Source organism: Canis aureus, chromosome 9 (genome assembly GCF_053574225.1).
Source record: "Canis aureus isolate CA01 chromosome 9, VMU_Caureus_v.1.0, whole genome shotgun sequence".
NCBI classification, from domain to species: domain Eukaryota; kingdom Metazoa; phylum Chordata; class Mammalia; order Carnivora; family Canidae; genus Canis; species Canis aureus.
In genome coordinates this window covers 8194216-8210216 of record NC_135619.1, presented here as the reverse complement: position 1 = coordinate 8210216, position 16001 = coordinate 8194216, and the positions used below count along the sequence as shown (strand labels likewise).

Sequence of the window (16001 nt, the reverse complement as noted above, 5' to 3'; positions counted from 1 at the left end):
GAATATGGATTTTAGAGTCAGTCAGAACTATATCCTCCACTTAATAATTCATGATCTTGGATCAAATCATTAAACCTTTCTGTGAAGAGTGCTCCCAGGCTTGCTGAGAAAATTAAATCGAGTATATGGAATATTAAATGCTCAGTGAATGTGAGAATTCCTTACCTGTGCTCATTTCTTCTGTGTGGGCCTCTTGAATGCCTGGTGTCTCTCTTCCCCCGGGGCACCAAAGTCAGCTGGCAGCCTTGCCCTCTGCTTCAGCCATGGACTGGGGTTTTCTTCTTACTCTCTATCTGGCCACTTGATTATTCTGAAGGCTGGGTTTTGTCCTGGCTCTTCTTCCTAATATTTCAAGACATTTTCTTAAAGAACACTGCTCTTCCTCATTGTCCTATCATCTCATCTCCAGAGTTTAAAAGCTTCATCCCCTTCCTCTGGATTTCAAAGCCTGCTTGACCCTAGACCAGAATTGCCTCTCCCAAGCTTGGATTTGGATTTGTCCTATTATGTACCCTCTCCCCCTCATAATTCAGTCCCCATTTATATGTCTGTGTCCCCACCCTCCAACCTCAGCTCTTGCTCCCACTGTACCAGACTGTTCCTTTGCTTGAGCAGTAAGACACCACAAGGGAGTTGAACAGACCCCTAGGAGCCCATGCTGATGGCTTATCCAGGTTCTAGGAAATGACGCTAGAAGAGAAGGAAGTAAAGTTGTCCCAAGAGATGGGCATATCTCTCCTTCCTACTTCTCTTTCTCACCAACCGGCTTTTATGCAGCAAGAAGCTCTGCCTTCTCTGGAACTAGAACAATTGATCAATCTATAGGGATAAATCTCTGACAAAGCTAAGTGGATAACATAGCACACAATATCCCATTCTGGAAGCAATGCAGAGGAGTGGAAAACATAACAACAACAACAAAAAAAAACATAACTAACACTTCACAGGTTTGAGATCAAGTAAAAACTTAAAGAACTAATCAAAGCTTTCATTTTTTACAATTGCATCTGGTTTTGCTTTTTTTTTTTATCAAGTTATATCTAGGTATTTTCGTGAATCATGAACGTCTAATTGCCCAAACAGCAGAGAGATGATGTTGAACATTCTGCTTTTATTTGCAAATCTTCTGTGGGGATTTGCTACTTAGTTTTATTATTTAGACCATCAGTATGTGTATGTATTAAATAATTGTATTAATAAGGAATGAAAATTTTTATATATTTTACACAGTTGCTGCCTGTACTAGTAAAGATATTAGTTCAGCTTGTGAAAAGAGGCCATGTCACAATGGCTGAAGATAAGATAGAAAGTTCTTTCTCTTTTTAAAAAAAATATTTCATTTATTTATTTGAGAGAGACAGAGCACGAGCAGGGGGCAGGTGGAAGGGGGCAAGGGGCAGAGAGAGAGGGAGAAACAAACTCTTCGCTGAGCAGAGAGACCAACATGGGGCTCAATCCCAGGATTCTGGGGTCATGACCTGAGCCAAAGCAGATGCTTAACCAACTGAGGCACCCAGATGCTCCAGAAGGGTCTTTCTCTTGTTAAAGTTCCATCTGATAGGTTCAGCAGGGAGAAGCTCTATCCACATGATCATCTAGGGACCAAGGCTCCTTTGATCTTATTGTTTTGTTATTAGATTGTTGTTCTTGTCCTCACGGTCAAAACCAGCTCACCCACTACTGCATCCATACATTAGCCTTTGGAAAGGAAAAAAGAGGACATGGAGGACAAACAGCTTTCTTTTAGGAAGATGATCTGGAACTGGCATACATCATTTTTGCTCACATGCCTTTGGCCAGAGCTTGCTTGTGTGGCCACACCTTGCCAAGGGAAATTGGAAAATGTAATTTAATTATAAATAGAACTGTAATTAACATCTAGTATATTAATCTTTGCTTGCTTTTCTGGTAATTTCCTTGAGACTTATTCCCACAGGTAGGATTGTCTTACTTAAAAGATGTACCAATTAACTGTCTTCTCAGCAGCAAATGAGAGGGTCAAATGTATGCCACAATCACTAGTAATAATTTGATATTTTTTTAATCTTTGCAAATTTGATTGATTGAAAATGGCATCTAATTGCAATATTAAATTTCATTCCTTTCATTATTGGTGTGTTTATTTCATTACTTGTGAATTTTAACAAGTTCCAAATATCTATCAACTACTGGTATTTCTTCTCCTAAGAATTTCTCTTTGCTCGTGTTGTCTCAGGTTATCTTTTCATCTGTAAAACAGGATAATAGTAGTTTCTGCATAACATTTGTTTCTTCTGGACAAGTCCTGCAGCGTTGGATTGTTCTGAGGAGCTTCATTCATTCTGCCTCACCTTCCCATTTTATTTTGTTCACAACACCGATGACTATCAAAAATCATACTCTTCAATAGTTTATGTATTTTTTTAAGATTTTATTTATTTATTCATGAGGACACACACACACACACACACACACACACACACACACACAGAGGCAGAGACACAGACACAGGTAGAGGGAGAAGCAGGCTCTATGCAGGGAGCCCGACATGGGACTCGATCCTGAGTCTCCAGGATCCGGCCCTAGGCTGAAGGCAGCGCTAAACCGCTAAGCCACCCGGGCTGCCCAATAGTTTACTTATTTTTGTCCCTCTCCCTTCACCTACTCCCCAATCTTTCCTTGTAGAACCAGACCCCAGTTTCTCTTTATCACGAGTATTTCTTTGCCACAAAAACAGCATCTGGCATAAATAGTAGATACTCAATAAATACTTGCTGGATAAATACATAAGCCTCCTTCTCTCTCTACCAGAGCCTTTTGACTATGTTAAATCCTTAGGCACAGTCTACAATTACCTCTTTTTCAAAGACGAGTAAGACACAGAGCCCCCGCATATACCCTCCTGCACCCATACACACTCACTCATGCTTCCAGCTCTTGTTTCTGCCTCAACATGTCATGTTTACAGTCCCGACACACTGTGCCACCAATTACACCCTAACATTTCACTGCACTGTATGACACATCTGGTATGGTTTCTATCTAGTCTCTAATCAGGAATGAAAAGAGAAGAAAGAAAAGAGGAGGAGAGCCCTGATCTGGCTGCCTAAAAAATACTGTCCTCATGTGGAAAGGAATGTGGTTGCCTGAGTTTCTGGTTGGAACGCCTGGACTAGGAGCAGGCTGTATGATAATAGAGAGATTTTTCCTATTTTCTGCCTAATGACGTGTGCTTTTCCAAAGCAGGGGTTGGAGCAAATAGAGTCCATGACTGTGCTTTTCAGTCTAACACCACTGATGTGGCAGTTAGTGAAAATCCTCCCAGAGTCCTGCATAGTATCTTCCTGTATCCCACTTATGAGGAATATACAATTTTTTGTAAAGTACTTATACATTTTCAAAGGGACTTTCATGAAATGTTAGGGGAGGACAGATAAGGTACTTCTAGCATACCTCTATCTCCATATTAAACTGAAATTCTGGCTAATGTTAAATTTTAAATTTATTTTCTTTAGCATGAAGTAAAAGACAGGTATTGGGAATTTTGGGGGGGGACATTTTGTCCTATTTTAATTTTGTTGTCTCAGAATTATTATGAGTGGCCTCAAACATATTTTCATATTTTAAAATTAATTCCACTTAATGAATGTACTATTATGATCTACGGTTATAAGAGTAACCATTTTTGAGATCCAATAATTAAGTAATTAAATTTCAGAATGTATTTGACAAATTAAAAAGCAGGGAGGACATATAAAATGTGTTTGGAACTTGAGCTGAATATTCTCTGATGACAATATGAGCTGTCTTTCTGAAGTGCTCAGGGAAAGCATACACCTAGTTCTCCAGCTGCTTATCATCTCTTAACCTCTGTTACTCTTCCTGCATCCTTTGTGAATTGACTGGAAGCCCACTGTAGTAAACCTACTTCAAAATTATATCCTGACCACCCTCAACTCCAGATCTTCCTATCTGAAAATAAGCAGAAATGTTCTCTTTCTCTTTGTTGCATTTAAAAGACTCTACAAACTCATGAAAATACCACATGTTTCTTTAGAGTTACACGAGCTACACTTTTCCTGGGTTGGAGATTCACTGGTAGGAGGAGATAACCAAATCCCCTCATGTGTCCCATCATGTTACCATGTCCTAAACATCTGTTTGATGGGCTGTCAGTTGTAGCCAACATCAGCACGCCTGGAAGGGAAGTTCCTTCAGTCTAGTCTCTTCCAGATCTGGCCTGGGCTCAACATCTGGGGAACCGGAATACAGCAGCCTGAAAATAACTAGGTGGAGAAAGATATTTATGATGATAAAAAGATACTGACGTGGCAAGCTAACCAAAATATCTGCAGTCAGGGATATAATGACAAACTGTAGTTCTCTCCACGTCCTCTTGTCCTGTTATTATCTGAGAGCTGGCATCTAATTCCACTTCCATAATGTTTCCACATTAACTCCTTCACATCCCTCACAAACTGAGGATCTCAACTTCATGCCAGGATGTTCTTAGGAAAATATTGGGAACTTGGATGTCTGTGAAACTAGAACTTACAAAACCTAACTTGTTCAGGATAGCATGAGAACAGTCAAGGGCTAGACTGGTCCCAAATAAAATCACTCTTTATTACCAGAGAAGCCTCCACAGTACACAAATACAGTTGCTTCAAAGAAATAAAATCACAAGCACTGATACACAGCACCCTCTGGCATATTAAAGATGAAATAAAATGACCTACAGATATATAAAATGCTAAAGCACTTTTATGGGAAGATGTTTGAAAGTTTCCAAGGCTCTCGGTTTATAAAACCAATTTTTTGAAAGCTTGAGTATATCCACAAAAGTTTCCATACACCAGTAAGACCCAACCTGGTAACTAATGAATCTGGAGAATTCAATATAGACAGAACTCTCTTTTTTTCCCACAATATTTGAAAAGATATTACATCTTAGATGTTCCCAGATTATTCTTCAGAAGAGTTCAAAGAAATGGCTTTGATAAAAGATGGCTTTGAATGTGAGCAGATTGTCATTTCTAAGACGGAACTTGAAACTAGGTTGAGGCAGTGATGGCAAAGAGCAAACATAGATCCAGGAGCCTGTAAGCAAGGTCAGACTTCAAACATGGCCAGGAGCCTGCCTCATAGGTGCCTTAGAATGAGAACAAGTTGGAAATGTTAAGCTGGCTGCAGAAGCAGGGGAGCTTCCAAGTTATCCTGTAGGACTTGTAGTACCTACGTGGAGACTGATAGGATGGGTTCATTCAGAGGCGATATGGAGGGGAGATTAAAAAATTTTTCTCTTGAAGAAGCAGTTTTAGAAACCCCTAGGAGAGGACATATACTGACCTGAATTTAATTCATAATACTGACCTAACTGTGAGCAAACCATAGACTCACTGAATTGCAATAGGCCTTAGAGGCTCAGTTGTCAAAGTACCCATATCAGTGTTTCCCAAAAGCCAGCCTGTGAAATAGCTGTATCAAGATTCACCTGAGAAGACATTTTTAAGTATATAGATTCCTAGGCCATGTCATGGGGGCTTCTGACTCAGTTGGTCTAGAATGAAGCCCAAGCATCTCAACTTTAAACAAACTCCACTGCTGGAAAAGCAACTTAGAAAGAGTGGAACAGATCAGATTGACAGAACTCAGGACCTAGGGATCTGGCTCATCTGACACCTGGATGCAGGTCCTTAGTGGGCAATGGTTGAGTTGCCAGATAGGAAGTCACTGCAAAGGGCTCTCAGACAGAGTGTCCCAGGAAGAGGCTTGGTCATGGTGACATGTAGACAGGTAGGCCAGCAGAGGCCAGTAGTTCCATCCAAAAGTCTGAAAGAAGGAGCAGTCACAGCCATGGGTTGGCTTCAGAGAAAGATACTTAGTCCAGAAAGTTGTCAGGCCCCAAAGACATTATCCATACAGGGATACAGGAACAGAAGGATCGAAGAAGTACCCAGAGGTGGGCAAATCTGAGGCTAGGTCATGAGAATAGAGTAGAAGCCCAGTCTTTAGAACTCAGCCAGAAGCAAGGGGAGTTAGAACTTGTTGAATGCCTTCCCTGTGGAAAGTGTTTTTCACAAGCTGGCTCATTTCCCCTTCCCATGTGTTACCCTCACAGATGCTGACTTAACTCACACCTAATAAATGAAGGGCATTTAAAAAGTGACCATGGGCCAATTTTTATCTCTCTAGGCCACAACAATACCATCTTTAAAATGGGTGGAATCATTCTCACTCATCAAAATTTGGAAAGGATAAAATACATCTGCATGGTCTGAAAGGAATTTTTTCAGTTTCTTAAAGGAAATGCTAAACTTTCGTTGTACTATTTTTCAGGAAAGTGTGTTCAAAAACCTACCAGGACTTTCTATATCTGGCTAACTTCCCTTTTAAAGCCCATCATTGGAGTGCCTGGGTGGCTCAGTCGGTTAAGCATCTTGCCTTTGGCTCAGATCATGATCCCAGAGTCCTGGGATCAAGCCCCATGTCAGGCTTCCTGCTCAATGGGGACCCTGCTTCTCCCTCTCCCTCTGCCATCCACCCCCACACCCTTTGTGCTCTCTGTTAAATAAAAAATAAAATCTTAAAAAAAAGAAAAAAAGGAAGAAAGCATAGTCCATCATTTTTAGAAAGAAAGCCAGCCAGCCCTCAGTTAGCCAATCCCACCCTCTGCACTATCCACATTTCTGGTGGCTCCTCTAAGCCCTGCACTCCACAACAGCCAATCCAGAGGGACATCAGGCTCCCTCTGCATCCTTACCAGTGTCTTGATGGTTGTTCTCACCTGCACGTCCATCCCTTCCTCCTTCCTTATATAAGCAACTAAACTGTATTAAGCACATACACTGTGCCAAGCACAATATTGAGTATTTTATTTGTATTATTTCTTTCAAGGGCCATGATAACTCTATTAGGTAGGTACTATTATTTTAACCCTTTCACTGATGAGTAAACTGAGGCTTTAAAGAAGAGAAGGAGCATGCATAAAATCACAGTTAGTAAATGGCAGAGCCTTGACTTGGACACAGGTTCCTCTGTGGCAAAAGCCTTGGCTTCCAGCCCATGTATGCTCTTTGCTATTGATTGTCTGTCAATCAAGGTTGATCTCATTTCCCACTTTCTCCATAGAGGGGAGGGCAGCTCTAGGCTTCACTGGATCAAAGGCAATACCAAAAACTTTATTTAAGTACATCACAGTCTAGAAAATCAGTGAGACACTTCATTATCCCTTGCAAAAGGTGCCTTCCGGGCAAACGGGAAAATGGGGTTGCTCCGTGCATACTTAACTGGAGTCTTCCCAGTAAGACACCAGCTGAGTCTCGGGTTTTGTTTTTGTTTTTGTTTTTAAAGATTTTATTTATTTATTCGAGAGAGAGAGAGAGGCAGAGACACAGGCAGAGGGAGAAGCAGGCTCCAAGCAGAGAACACAAAGTGGGACTCAATCCCAGGACTCAAGGATCACGCCCTGGGCCAAAGGCAGGCGCTAAACTGCTGAGCCACCCGGGGATCCCCTGAGTCTCATTTTTTAAAACAGTTAGAAGCATGAAAATAAATAATGATAAATGCTTTAGGAAAATCACTTTAAACTTGGGTTTTCATGACATTTATTGTACGTCAGGGCCTCCCCCAAGAAGGGTTTAAGAGCTCTGGCCTCACATTCTCTGACTGAGGACTGTCACCACATATGTATGCTACTGTGGCCCTGATCTTTTACTCAGTTTCAAAACCTGAGAGATAATAGATAAATGGTTAGATAAATATATAGATAAGTTTATATAATTATACACATATGCATAGATCTACATACCTGCATCTAAATAGATCTTTTTAGCTATCTATATAAGTACATCTGTATGCCAGTCACCTGCTGCTGACTTGGCACAGTTTAATAAACATTTATAAAGGGCCTATAATGTGCCAACTTTTGTATTAGGCACTAGGAAAGAAAAGTCAGAATAAGATCTGGTTCCTGTCTGCAAATAGTTCATAGTCCACATCATGCACCTAGCTGTTACCTCATTAGCCATTAAAGTAACAGTTAGACACCATTATTATTCTAAACAGAATAAAGAGAGACCAGGGACCCACAAAGAAATTAAACAATTTGTTCAAGTCTATGCAGAGAGTAAGTGATAGATGTCTCTCCTCCCAAAACAAACACGTCTAGCCTCAGTGCGCTGCCTGAGTCTTTCCCAAGATCTGATCTCCCACTCTGATCCTGTTTCTGGCAGTTCAACCAACCTATTGATCCTCTTGCCTGATTCTTCTCCCAATAACCCTTAACATTTCTGAACTCCCGCACTCTGGTAGGGGGAGCTTTTCTAGGGATTGAAATTCTTCTGCTAAACTCTAGGTGGCGCTTTGCCACTTGAGGTAGTGCTTGCTGGCTGCTGGGGCGAGGTGGGGGCGCTTCCCATCTGCTGTACTCCTTGCTCAAGGGGGGCAGATGGCCCCATTGGCTCATCAGGATCCCTGTTATATCAGTGGTGACCACCCTGATGCTCTCAGCTTCACCGGACAACCCCAGCTGCCTGTCTCTTTGCCCTCTGGTTATCATGCTCTGTGCTGGGGCCTCATAGGCCTACTTGGGTGGGCCATATATAGGTCTTTACCTCTCCATGTGTGTCCCATCCCACAGTGGTTAACCAACTCATGCCTGGCCACCTCCCAAAATATAACAGGAAGTACCATAAATACATTCAATTTTCCTGCAGCAAAGTTTGTCAATAAGCAACAGCAGATATAAAATACCAGAAAGGAAAGTGGTTCCACATCAGAGGAGAGAGGACTAGCCAACGGGAAGGAGTTGTCTGAACCAATCTTACTCCTACATATGCGCGCACGCACGCACACACACATACACACTGCCTCTCTCTTTCACATATACAAATATAGTTGCTCTCTCTTACACATACTCTCTCCCTGTCTCTTTGTCTGTTTCTCTCTCAGGATTGTGGTTCTCTAGAACTGAAGGCCAGAGGAAAGAGCTCTCACCCAGAGCCACAGTGACTTACTAGAAAGCCACAGTGACTCAAGCTTCAGCACCCTCACGTGTGCTGGTCTCTATGAGTACAGGGGTTGTCAAGTGTTCTGAGTGGTAAAAGGAAGTCAGACTACAATAGGAAGCATTTCATATAAGCATTTCTGAGAACAGGAATATGGATCTCTAGGGAGCCATGTCCCGACTTATTGTCTCATTATAAATATTTATGTAATTTATATAATTTTTAATAAGTATTTTTAAAGATTTTATTTATTTATTCATGAGAGACACACAGAGAGCGGCAGAGACACAGGCAGAGGGAGAAACAGGCTCCATGCAGGGAGCCCGATGTGGGACTGGATACCAGGACCCCAAGATCATGACCTGAGCCAAAGGCAGATGCTCAACCACTGAGCCACCCAGGTGCCCCTTTAATAAGTATTTTTATTTGTACCTGTTAGTTTTGATACTTTTGTATTATACTAGGAAACCTCCCCAAGTTGAATAAGCTGTGGGCACACAGAGCCTAGATTTCCTCCTGGGGAGGAGAATTCTGGTACTAAAGAAGCAAGTAAATTCAAAAATTGTGCTGAGATCCAACATGTCAGGAGGGGGCTCCGAAGTGGCAGCCCACCAGGAGAAACAAAGGCAGTTAGGATAGCTCAGGTATAGAGTCTGGGATCTAGATGTCTAATTACAACCAAACAAAGTGGGAAAGATTCAGAGAACTGCCTGAATAATTGTAGCTTGCTATGGGGAGTCCCCAGTCAGAGCAGAGGGCAACAGGAGGGAAAGCTGACATGGTTAGAATGGTCAGGGCAAAGCAGGGTGTCAGGGACCCAACCAAGAGCGCTACAGGTGGTGGTGAGGCTACAGCCCAAGCAGAAGAATCCAGAACATGAGGACATGTGTGCCATTGCATTGACTGCGCAGTTGTGATGAGGGATGGTGGGGAAAAGCTGTCGACTGATGGGCACACAGGCATCACAAGCTCACCTTAAGATATTGCACCCCAATAGTGCAGTTGGGTGCCTTACACTCTTGTAGGCTGCATCAGGCATCCCTCAGAGAGAATGCCGTGCTAAATTAGCAGGACTGGGAAAAGGAGGCAATGACAGGCAAGCAAGATAAGCAGTGGAATTTCACCCATAAAATGGGAACTAGACTCTCACCTATCTCATAGCACTGTCAGGATGATTCAATCAACAGTGAAGGTAAAATGTGTAGTCTGGTACCTCATTCAATCCTGGAGAACCACTCAAGCTCTGTTGAATAAGATGCTACCTTGCATATGGTCAGCAGCAAAGGAGTTAAAAGTCTTCTGGTATGAGAGTTGCAAGTTCATTCAAGGAAAGAGCAGCTAATTTTGCTTTAAAAGAAACCAGAAATACAATGCCGAAGTCCAGTTTCTGTTTTTCCTTATTGATTTAGTGAGTTTCTTGGTGAATTCTCATCTGCTCGGTTGGTTAGTGATTGGTTAGTTTTCCCTATAGCATCACAAATAGTTTTAGTTTTCCTTATAGTAATGATTACCATTACTGTGTTTTATTTTTTTAATTGATATTAGACTCTAATATCACTCTGTTATGTTTCTTTGTGGGAAACATTAGAAATTTTCTTCCATTTAACAGCTCACAAGATATTTGTGACCCTCCCGCCAGTGCCCTTCCCCCCAGAATGTGGGATGTCCTGTGAATTGACTTGTTGACATCTGTTCATAGATAATGTCTCCAGCTCCTGGTCTGTCACTTGGAGATCCTGCCCTCAGAAGGATACATTGATCTCCAGCACTGAGACCTGTCTGCTAAGGCCTTTGGAAGTTATTTTATCCCCATCTGAAATGCTAGATTCTATCTAATCACAAAAGGTCAGGGCTCAGCCTTCCAACAGAGCTGCTTCTACCAAAGCAAGAGATACATGGGTAAGCTGCCAAAGCGTGTTAGAAGGTTAGAGTCTGGGATTTTTATTCGGTTCAAATGCAGACCCTTTTACTTTCCTCTGAGTGGAAAATATATTTAATATTATGAAGAAAAATTTCCACTAACTAGAGTCATGTTCAAACCACTCACAGAAAATACATTGACTGCACAAGGTTTCTCTCAGGGAAGAATATTCATCATTGCAGAGGGGGAAAAGGAGTCAGTCATACATTTTCTCCCACCTACCCTAGCATCCACAGTTGAGGGAATTAATGTGGTTTTGCCTAACCTCCATGACAAAGCAATCCTTGCCTGACCTCTCAAATTCCTCTCAGTCTAGAGATTGTAAAACCAGGAGTGGTAGTAAATCCTCAAGATACGACAAAGATGAAAACGGGTTAGAGTCTGGAATCGGCAATCACTGCCTAAATTTGCCAGCTCTTGGAGTCATCCTCAACTGTAGCCATGAGCCACAGCAAGATGTTTAAATCTCTCCCATCCGTCTTTTTTCCCATTGATAAATTGTATTTCTTTTTGGAAGACAGGAAACCTCTCCCCCAGCTCTTATTTATTTAAATGAGAAACATTACTTACACAGAGAAAAAAACTGCAGGTGAAAACATGGCTAACATATCAACATCATCTATTATTTCCTGATATGATTTATAGCATAATACTCAGCATAAATCACAGTCAAATTCAAAAGAGAATCCTAAAGTGCAAAATGAATCCAACCCAATAAAGTCAAAGCCAAAGCATTATTCTTTAGTAAATATTTACTAAACCCCCCAAAATGTACATGAAGTAAAAAGCTTCAGAAATAAAACAATTGCATTCAGAATTCAGTTTGGTGCTTTGTATTTAGTGTATGCTAAATAAATTTTTTCCCAATTTTTCACCAACCACTGTGATGACCAATACAAATATATATGATCTCAGGTGAAGTCTGTGCAGCTGGACATAACCCAGTTAATTCACTATTTTAAATGCCACTGCAATTTCCCAAAATTATACTGTCCGTTCCTCTTTATTTTTCTAATTGATTTATAAGTCCCACATTCCATTTTGTATCTGATCTCAGAATGACATACAAACAATAATGGAAGTGAGAATTGAGAACACTGCAGTTGTGTTTCAAAATCTAAATCCAATACAGCGTGGGCAACAAGAATAGACAAACTTGTGTCACGTGCTCTCCAGGGATCAAGATGGTAGCAGGTTGTCCTTGCAGCCAGGCCCACACATTTGAAGGAGGAAACCAACATACTGTAATTCCTCCAGGCCACCTGTGCCCTGCTGTAGAAAAGATCCAATCAGGACATTACCTGATTGGGCACATTGATTTCTATCCTAATAGGTATAGATTATCTGCCAGGCCATGACCTCCTTTTAGGTGCACTGCAGAGAGAAGCCAACAGATCTCACACCAGGCTAGAAGCTTAATCTATTACCTTACACAGTGACCAGGGCAGCCTCTGATTAATACAGTTCGGCCCCTTTGGGCATCTGAGTAGAGAGGCAGGAAAAACTGTTGCAGTGCTTCACAAATGGTTCTAACTCTGAGATACCAGGGGAAGAATGTGCTTTAAAAAGAAAAGAAAAGGAAAGCCCAGGTGGCTCAGAGGTTTAGCGCTGCCTTCAGCCTGGGGTGTGATTCTGGAGACCCAGGATAGAGTCCCAAGTTGGGCTCCCTGCATGGAGCCTGCTTCTCCCTCTGCCTGTGTCTCTGCCTCTCTTTCTCTCTGTGTCTCTCATGAATGAATAAATAAAATCTTTAAAAAAGAAAAAAAGAAAAATAAATAAAAAGAAAACCAGGTACAGATAAATTGTTGGTAGAAGTGACCGTCTCTAAGTGGTCCTACAATAGGCAGACCTCCCTCCCTGCCCCATTTGAGATATTTTAGTGGTTGGCTTTGAAATTGGCCTAATTTTTATCCTGGGCTTCTTAGACCTCCATCAGTAAGAAGGAAGCTTTTACAAAAAGGACTGGTCCTGCTAGCTTTGAGTGGTTTCAGCCGAAATTTTAGGCAACAATGAACACATTCCACTATGCCTTGTAGCGGGAGAGCGACTGCCTGACTGTGAGTCACAAGACCCTGTGTAAGGGTCTGGCCACGCCCCTACCAGCAACAATCATTCCCCGCATCTTCCAAATGAGATTGATGGGCTATTCCCTGCTACATCCAAAGGGAGTTCTGAGAGCAAAAATTATAAGAGAGTTCAAATAATTTTAATTCTTTGGAAGTGCGGCAAGCACAGACTGTTAAGATAGCCAGGGAGCATAGGCTGTTTGCACACAGAGGCAGGGATTGAAGGCAATTAGTCAAACAACTACTGCAAAACCCCCTCCCCCTCCTCCAAAGAAGAGAAAACAATACACACACACATCATTACCAACACTTATCTCACTAATCTGAGTATTTCAGATAAAAGGGGAATTTTTGGCTGCCTGAATTACGCAGATAGCTCCCTTAAAAATCTCACTTTCACTGGGGCTCCTGGATGGCTCAGTTGGTTAAGCAAATCTGGAGTTCAGATCAGGGTGCAGATCAGACTCCTGCATTGGGTGGAGTCTGCTTGACATTCTCACTCTCCCCCTGCCACTCCCCTTGCCCACTGTCTCTATCTAAATAAATAAATAAAATATTCTAAAAATGTCTTGGAGTACCTGGGTGGCTCAGTCAGTTGAGCATCTGACTCTTGATTTCGATTCAGGTCCCAATCTCATGGTGAGATCAAGCTTCCTGCTTGGATCTGAGACTGCTTGTCCCTCTCCCTCCTCCTGCTTGCGTTCTTTCTTAAATAAATAAATAAAACCTTTTTAAAGAGTAAAAAATAAAAAATAAATGTTAAAATAATCTCAATTTCACATGTGCGGGGATAATGTCAATAAGGACAGTATTGTCCTCCTTAGAGAATGAAGTAGCTAGACATAATTCACATCCTTCCCTTTGAATTTAATTTCTGAGGAAGACGAACTATGCTATGTTCACCTCAATGGAACCTTAAGACTTCAGAAGATCATAAGTACTATCTGGAGTTTAGCTTTGGGGTTAAGTTTCAGGATCTCCAGAAAGTGTCTCTTCACTCTAGGGTAACAGAGTGAAACTCGGGGATTTCTGGGTGACTCTTGCAAAGCATTATGATTTAGTCCTGTGGCTGTGTTGCCAGGAGATATACATCAAGATTGTAATAAATTGCAATGCCTCAGGCTCAAACAAACTTTGGGGGATTTTATTGTGTTCATCAGCTTAATTTCTGGAAAGATTTTGTGAACGTCCTTTTCAAACCAACAGATAGGTTGAAAGAATGATACACCAACTTTGCACATTCAATTTCATATTATTTAAAGGGGTAACAGTAAGTTATTCACTCCCTGTGTGCAGAAGTGAAGCTACATTCCTAATTTTTCAAAGATGTTTGATACATATCCCATATTCAATTGTTTTAATAACTTGGGTGTATCATTTAGTATGACAACTTCCTTATCTTCATAAAATAGGTCATTTTAATAATGCATAATAGCTATTGAGAATTTTAATTCAAAATCCTTTATTTATGTTACATCTTTACAGTAGCCTTGGGTGGAAGGCAGCCCAGTGTTCTATATTTATGACTACAAGATGTTATATGTAATTTCCTGAGTATAACCTAGTTGCCTAGTGAAAAAAAAAATGCTGCTTCTAGAAGCACTTTCTGTTAAAATATCTTATGTTCAGGAAAAATGGACTGAACAAATGTGACAATGCAAGCTTCATACCTACTTGTGCTACTACTTTATAAAACTTGGGCTCTGAGTGTTAGTTTCCATTGCTCCTATAAGCTGCCACAATCACCACCAAGTGTTATGAAGCTGGGAATCCAAATTTGCTTATAACTTGCTGTGTAAGTCTTACCCCTAACCTGAGTTGAGGTCAAGTCTCTCCCTTTCGCCTTAATGTTTTACTCTTTCATCCAAATAGTGGCTATTCCCCTGTCCAAAGAGAAAGGCACTCCTTTCACCTGCCACCCCAGGGAACTAACCCTACACCCACCACTCCCACTCTCTGGAGAACTGCACTCCTACCGGGTGCATCCTCAACCCTGATTCAGAGTAAGAGCAACCCAATATTATACAGGAAAACATAGAAGCAAGAGAAAAATATCTGGCCCTCTTCCCCAATCTTGCTCAGTAAGGTTTTCTTAAAGATACCACTTGAAGTGCACTAAGAATCCAGTATTATAGTTATGCTCAGAATTCCAGACAAACAACACTGATTTTTGAGATGCAAAGAAAAACATGATAGAGGAAGATATGTCAAAATCAAGGATCTGGTTAAAAAAATATAATGTTCTGACTGCAGAAAGTAAGTCAAAGCAATATGACTATCTATTGGGTTCCAAAGTATTAAATATTTATAGGAGGTATTTCTTTTCTTGGACCTATGCAAGCCTCCAAATTAAACGTATAAGTATTTATGCAAATATATATGTATACGTGTATCTTGACCCCTTGTCATTGAATATCAAGTTTAAAAGAGATCTTAGCACACTTAAGTTCAAATTCTGACCTCTAGGCCCATTACATCAGCATTGGTATTTGCAAGATCTGAACAAAATGTGAGGAAAAATTTAACACGTGTGTGTGTATCATTTTAAGATTACTACCATCCTTACCCAAAAAGACCTATTCCCTTTTATGTCCTTCCTAATTTTTTTTTTTTTTGTGAAACTATTCTTTTTTTTTTTTTTTTTTTTGATGAAATCATCATAACAGAAAGTTGCTTTGCTCTCTTTGGTTCTTGCTTGGTTTGGGGGTTTTTTGTTTGTTTTTGTTTTGTTTTGTTTTTTTACGATCTATGTATTTACTTATTTATCTTAGAGTGAGAGAGCTCACACATAAGCCAAGGGTGGGCCAGGTAGAGGGAGAGAGTCTCGAGCAGACTCCCCACTGAGCATGGAGCCTGATGCAGGGCTGGATCTCATGACACTGAGATCATGACCTGAGCAGAAATCAGGAGTTTGTCACTTCACCTATTGAGCTACCCAGGTGCCCCACTTGGCTTGTATTTATTCAGCAAAATAAAATGTTGAAAACCCAACATGATTCTCAAATCTGGGGAGTGGCATGGGATGTT

At 41.1% G+C, this 16001-nt stretch overlaps 1 long non-coding RNA gene across 5 annotated transcripts in view; it reads right to left on the bottom strand.

Annotated features, from left to right (window-relative positions):
- Positions 1-16001, bottom strand: part of LOC144320376 (uncharacterized) — a 216634-nt gene that overhangs the window by 168203 nt on the left and 32430 nt on the right. For 4 of the 5 annotated variants that reach the window (XR_013385881.1, XR_013385880.1, XR_013385879.1 and 1 more), the window contains exons 3-4: positions 13553-13701; positions 166-342 (exon numbers count right to left, since the gene is read on the bottom strand). This is a non-coding gene — a long non-coding RNA (uncharacterized LOC144320376). The remainder of the gene's footprint in view (positions 1-165; positions 343-13552; positions 13702-16001) is intronic. The other variant, XR_013385882.1, reaches the window with a different exon arrangement.